General features: G+C 35.0%; 1 non-coding gene across 1 annotated transcript; it reads right to left on the bottom strand.

The window, feature by feature from the left end:
- Window positions 1-402: 402 nt before the first annotated feature.
- Window positions 403-474, bottom strand: TRNAH-GUG (transfer RNA histidin (anticodon GUG)). The gene has a single exon. It is a non-coding gene; the product is annotated as a tRNA-His (tRNA).
- Window positions 475-6,777: the final 6,303 nt, after the last annotated feature.

The following is a 6,777-nucleotide window of genomic DNA, read 5'->3' as shown; positions in this document are numbered from 1 at the left end:
ATACTAGTAATTGTTCTGCTCTAATTCTATCCTTTCTCTTTAAGGGATTACTTGATTTTCGTATACTTTATATGGATCATATTTACCAAAATTTGCTGCCTGTTGAGTGTTGAAAAAAGCTCTACAAAGTGCAAGATGATAATTGATTTTCATCATTTACTTATCCGATCAAAAACAGCGGATACAGGTAAAATAACCAAACAAAAAAAAATATTTAACAAAAATTAAAGAATAAACAGGAAAATACATGATGATTCACCCATAATGGCGTCGGTTTGAGGACAAAAATTAACGAGTAATCATCAAAAAAGTCATAAACTGCTACCCTACAAGAAATTAGGATTGTTTGCATCACTGGTGGGCTATTTATTTTAAAAATCGAGAAAGTAAAAGCAAAATAGATGTGGCTGCTGGGATTCGAGCCCAGGTCTCCACGGCCACAACGTGGAATTCTCACCACTAAACTACAGCCACATTCTTGTAATAGATTTAAGTTAATCTCTTTTGTAAATACAAAACCAGACGTTAGACTTTGTCCAACCCTATACATGTGTGCGCCATTAAACAAAGAGATACGAATCGTGGTTTTGAAATCAAAATCATCAATTCGATGATCTTGAGCAGGGGTGTACATAAATCGGATTGATTCAGATTTTTTAATTACCAAACCAAACTAATGGTGTCGGAAATAAAAAATAAATTAATAAACCAAATCAAACCAATAAAGTCGGGTTTTTCAATCTCGGATTTTTCGATTTTTTTTGGGTTTTCGGGTTTTTTTACGGTAAATTCTTAATAACATAAAATAAGTAACTTGTGCTCCAAATATTTATTTTAGTCCTAGTAGGATACAACTATATAATATATTTTCTAAGAAAATAAAATAATAATTTGAGATGAGTCATAATATTGTACTAAAATATTCAATAACATAGATAATAAAATCACACAAATAAAATATTACTAATTAATACAAAAAATCAACATGATCTAAAAATACTATATAGGTCGTGCTAAAATAAGTACAACTAATAAGTACTATTAATTACACAACTAAGCATAAAAAAAAGAAGATAAACTAGGTTATACATTTTCATTATAAATCAATGCAAAACTAAAAATAGATATCTAACACTATTGTAATTCCTAGTGTTGAATTGAATTTCTGTTATTAGCATTAGTATTGATTTGAACTTTATTTGACTTACTACCTTTATGAGCTATAAAATTTATTGGACCATTCAAAAATGTTAAATCCAAACTTTAAATAATACTTTTAAAGATAAAACTGTGAACAAGTTTAAGAAATATTTATAAATTATATTATAATAAATATTTATATGCATAAAATATTTTTAAAAATTGTATAAGTGTAATGTCGGGTTGGTTTGGTTTCGGTTTGACTTTTTTTAGTTAAAACCAAACCAAATCAATTATGGTCGGATTTGATTTCCAACACCAAACCACAATCGGATTTTTTTTCTCGATTTGACTCGGATTATCGGATTGGTGCGGTTTATCGGTTTCTTTGTATACCCTTAATCTTGAAAATGGCCAAGAGCAGAAAAAACATATTCGTGAATGACGTGCTCTGGGCTTCTAAAGAAACGAATTGCATTAAACTTTATATTTTGTTTCGCCTAATTAAAGTAGTATTCAGGGAGTGCACTGATAGAAAAAAAGTTTTCAAGCAATGTTACTAGCTATTCGGTCTTTTAAATGAATGAAATGATAAATAAAAATGTGATACACCAAATTACATATGATGGTTGAAATAGAAAAATGCTACAAAAGTATTGTATATTAAAAGAGTATATATAATGATTTGAAGGCAAATACTATGATTGTGTAACTAATAATGTTGTATGAGAGTGGATGCTAAACAACTTAAGCTTAACATATCCAAAAGATAAATACCTTACAAATGCAAATGTAAAGATAGAGATAAGATATATGATTGGACAATATTGCATGATCACTCCATAGATGGTGCAACTAAGACATTTAGAGGATAATTTAACAATTTGAAATGTGAGTGAAGATTTGTTATTTAATGTCCTTGGAACAGAAAAGCAGTTTGGGTCTATTGGAAACAACCCTCTAAGGGTAGGCGTAAGACTGCGTATATCCTATCCTCCCCAACTCTACTTGTGAGAATTCACTGGGTTTGTTATTATTGTAGAACTGAAAAGCAGTCTGGGTCTATCGGAAACAGCCTCTCTGCCCTCCCAGAGTAGGCGTAAGGTTGCGTACATCTCAAACCCCACTTGAGAATTCACTAGATTTTTTGGTGTTGTTGTTGTAGAACTGAAAAGCAGTTGTAACAATTACCTATATAAGTGGAGATGGAAAGATAAACATTTGATGATGAAATTGCACAAGTGTTGAGTATTGAAGTTTTGATGATTAACAAAGTATGACTAAATGTTCAAAGAACCAGGTACTCAACGTAGCTGCTTAACGGTTCTGAAGAACCAGCTCCTCAGAAAAAAGAATTAGCTCCTCATGATTGATACTTGTACGTCTGTGCAAGACAGTAACTTTATCTCAAAGTTACACAGGTCCGAATTTGGTAAAAGATGGATGCTATAAGGGATAAGAGTCGTTACTCAATAAGATACGGATAATTCAGTTAGAGACAAAAATCTCAAAGCTTGTGGAATCCTTGGAACAGTAAGAGTCCTATCAAAGAGGAAGCTAACTATGAATAGGACTACTAGAAGATCTCAAGTTGTGTTTTAAATAAGATCGACTTTGGACTTCTGAACTATCCTTCTACACATCAATTAAAGAGTCATAAGTCATTTATTTGTGTTGAGTATTTGCCTCTATTCTTCCTGAGTCAGTCTAGTGAATGTGTTTTAGGGAATTGAGTTGTAATCAAGTGTCATAAACAATTAGTGAGTTGGAGTGAGTATTTTACTTTACAAGTTAGAGTAACTTGTGAATCAAATAGGAGTAGTAGGAGTACTAGAGAGTATTTAATTACAGTCTTGTAATTGATACATTTTGGCTTATTGTTCTAGTAGAGTTGGAGTTGAAAATCCTACGTGGTAGGTCGTGGTTTTTGCACCTTTTGAGCCAGGTGATTTTTCACGTAAAAATCGATGTATTCATTTTATTGCTTGTTTACTTTACGCTTAAGGAACACGGTAAAGAACCAAGTTCTTTAGTAATCCATACAGACACTCAAACTAACAATTGGCATCAAAGCAGGTTCTTTCCTTTACACGGCTAACGGTTTACTGAAGCAATGAAGCAAGAATTCTTGGCAGCATATGAGGATAGTGGAAGTGATCAAGAGGAAGAAAAGGAGGATGAGGATATAAGTCTCTATATTGTGATTGATGAACACCAAGCTCTGAAAACAGAACCCCTAGTACAACTTGGAATGCACATTGGAAGACCTCATTTGTTTGATGAACACCACTATGATGAATGGAAGCTACGTATGGAAATATTTTTTCAGGCTACTGACTTTGACCTATGGGTAATTGTCAGTCATGGACCAATTCTCCCAACCAAATTGGATAGTGAAGGTAACAAGTGCAACAAAAGAGAAGGAATACGATAAGGAAGATCGTCAGCTAGTTCAGAAAAATGCTAAAGGAAAGGACTTGCTCTACAGAAGCCTATCTAGAAACACTCTTCTCAGAGTGTCCTCTTGCATCTCTGCTCATGATATATGGAGGACTTTGGAAACTGACTTTGGAAATAAAAATATCGAAGTGGCTTTGATGGAGATTGAATAATCAAAAATAGAGGAAGAAGTGATAGGAATGATGGCCATGAGTGATTCAGAAACTGAAGATGCAGCAAACCAGGTAAGTATATCTGCCTTGAAAATAATTATTCATGCTATGTCCAAAAAACAACTGACGGCCATAATTGTAACCTTAATGAATGAAATGAATAAAATGAGTACCAGAAATGTTCAGCTAATAATCAACCTTTCTTGTATTAAACTTGATATCAAAGAGCTTGAATATGACAAAGCTAGTTTAGAGAAACAGGTCAAAGACCTTAAGAACCAGGTTTTTGAGCTTACTTCTAAGAATGAGAAGTCTCCTGATATACATGGCAAAGGAAAAATGAGTGATCTGCAGGACAAGCTTGAAAAGGAACTAAAAATTGCTAATGATAATCTTTGTGATGCTGAATGTAGAAATAAAGTCTTGCATGAAAACCTAGAAAAGGCTAATTATGAACTCTCTAGAGTAAGCAAATGGTATAGATCTTCTGATGCCTTGAATTAGCTGAAAGAAAATTGTAGCTCTAACAAATCGGGAATTGGCTACAAAACACTTGTCCCTAAGTTTGACCCAAAGTATGTAGGAATTTCTGATAATAGCATGTGCACTCATTGTGGAAGAGTAGGATACTTTAGAGACACTTGTCCTGCCTTAATTCATGCTCAGTTTAGAAACACCTTTGGTATTGCTAAAAATGTGAAGAAGGAAGATGAGCCAAAGGTTAATCCTCATATTCATACTAAGTGGATTAAGGTTAACAAGAAAATAACTTCTAATCCTCTCCCCTTCTGGGCAAGAAGGGATCTGATTCATCTTTTTTCCAACAAAAAAGGGGACCCAAGCTTGTCTGAGTTCCCAAAACTAACTTGTGAATTTTGGTGCAGGCTAAGGTGAGAGGAAACAATCAGGAAGATGATCCACTGCTATGGCATAGAAGACTGGGACATGACAGTCTCTCTCAACTCAACAAGTTGGCAGCAAAGGACTTGGTCCTTGGGCTACCTAAAGTTGAGTTCACCTCTGACAAGGTATGTGATGCATGTGTTAGAGGGAAACATGTTAGGTCATCATTTAAATCTAAGAAGTTTGTAAGTACTTCTAAACCACTGAAACTCCTTCACATGGACCTATGTGGACCAATGAGAATAAGGAGCATAGGAGGTAAGAGGTATGTGTTTGTTATTATTGATGACTTCTCCAGGTATACCTGGACTTTGTTTCTGGGATCCAAAGATGAAACCTTTGATGTTTTCTATGTATTTGTCAGAATGATTCAACAAAAGCTAAGATGTAATATTTTAAGTATAAGAGCTGACCATGGAACTGAATTTAAAAATTCAAAATTCCTTGAGTTCTGTGGCTCACATGGCATTGACCATAATTTCTCTTCACCTAGAACTCCACAATAAAATGGGGTTGTAGAAAGAAAGAATAGATCCTTAGAAGACATGTGGAGGACCATGTTGATTGCCAGTAGACTGCCTAAGAATTTATGGGCTGAGGCAATCAATACTGCTTGCTACCTACTAAATAGATTCATGGTCAGACCCATTCTTAAGAAAACTCCCTATGAGTTACTTCGAAGAAGAAAACCCAACATCACTCACCTGAGAACCTTTGGGTGCAAATGTTTTATGCATAATAATGGGAAAAAAGCTCTAGGTAAGTTTGACGATAGAAGTGATGAGGGAATTTTCTTGGGTTACTCTCCACATAGTAAGGCTTATAAGGTTTTTAATAAAAGAACTACATATGTAGAAGAAAATATTCATGTTATTTTTGATGAATGTAACAATTTGGCTGAGAAAGGTCTACAGGATGAAGATTATGACATAGGATTCAATGGTGATGGAGATATAAAGGAATCTGATAAAGATGGATCTAAAAACTATAAGGAAATTGACAGTGATCATGAGGAACAAAAAGAAGAAAGAACTACTCTAACTGCTGACCAGACTAATGAAGCCACACCTACTGAACCTTCTTATTTGGGTCACTCCTCGGGTGAATCTTCTTTGGGTATACAGATCAGACCATTGAAGCATAAAACTCATATCCTCCTGAGAATATCATCTCTGATCCAAATGCAGGAGTGTAAACCAGGTCTTCTCTAAGAAATCTATGTGCACTCACGACATTCCTCTCATAGGTTGAACCTAAGACCATCAAAGAAGCTCTAAAGGATCCATACTGGATCATAGCCATGCAAGAGGAGCTAAATCAGCTTGAGAGAAGCAAGGGCTGGCACCTAGTACAAAAACCCAAGAACAAAACTGTCATAGGTACCAGATGGGTGTTAAGAAACAAGTTGGATGAACAAGGAAATATCACAAGGAACAAGGCCAGACTAGTGGTTCAGGGATACAATCAAGAAGAGGGCATTGATTATGATAAGACATTTTCACCTGTATCTAAAATGGAGGCTATAAGAATGTTGATGGCCTTTATTGCCCACACGGAGTTCACTTTATACCAGATGGATGTAAAGAGTGCCTTTTTGAATGGTTACCTGAAGGAGGAAGTGTTTGTCAAACAACCTCCTGGATTTGAAAGTGAAGAATTTCCTGACTATGTGTTCAAACTAGATAAAGCTCTTTATGGACTGAAACAGGATCCAAGAGCTTGGTATGAAAGGCTCTCAAAGTTCCTATTAGCCAACAACTTTGTAAGAGGAAAGGTGGACAACACTCTATTTCTAAGGAGGAGAGGGAAGAATATTTTTATTGTGCAAGTGCATGTGGATGACATTATCTTTGGGGCTACCAATGAAGCAATGTGCAAAGAATTTGCTGAGATAATGATAAATGAGTTTAAAATGAGCATGATGGGTGAATTGAACTTCTTTGTGGGGTTGCAAATCAAGCAACCACCTACTGGAACCATGATACATCAGTAGAAATATATCAAAGAACTACTAAAGAAGTTCAACATTCCCTTTAAGTCCATTGACACACCCATTGCAACCGCAACAAAGCTGGACCTTGATGAAGAAGGGAAAAGTGTGGAAAATAAACTATATAGAGGA

The sequence above is a fragment of the Nicotiana tomentosiformis genome, chromosome 8 (genome assembly GCF_000390325.3).
Source record: "Nicotiana tomentosiformis chromosome 8, ASM39032v3, whole genome shotgun sequence".
Lineage (NCBI taxonomy): Eukaryota > Viridiplantae > Streptophyta > Magnoliopsida > Solanales > Solanaceae > Nicotiana > Nicotiana tomentosiformis.
The sequence above is the reverse complement of the archived record's forward strand: the minus strand, read 5'-3'. Positions and strand labels throughout refer to the sequence as shown.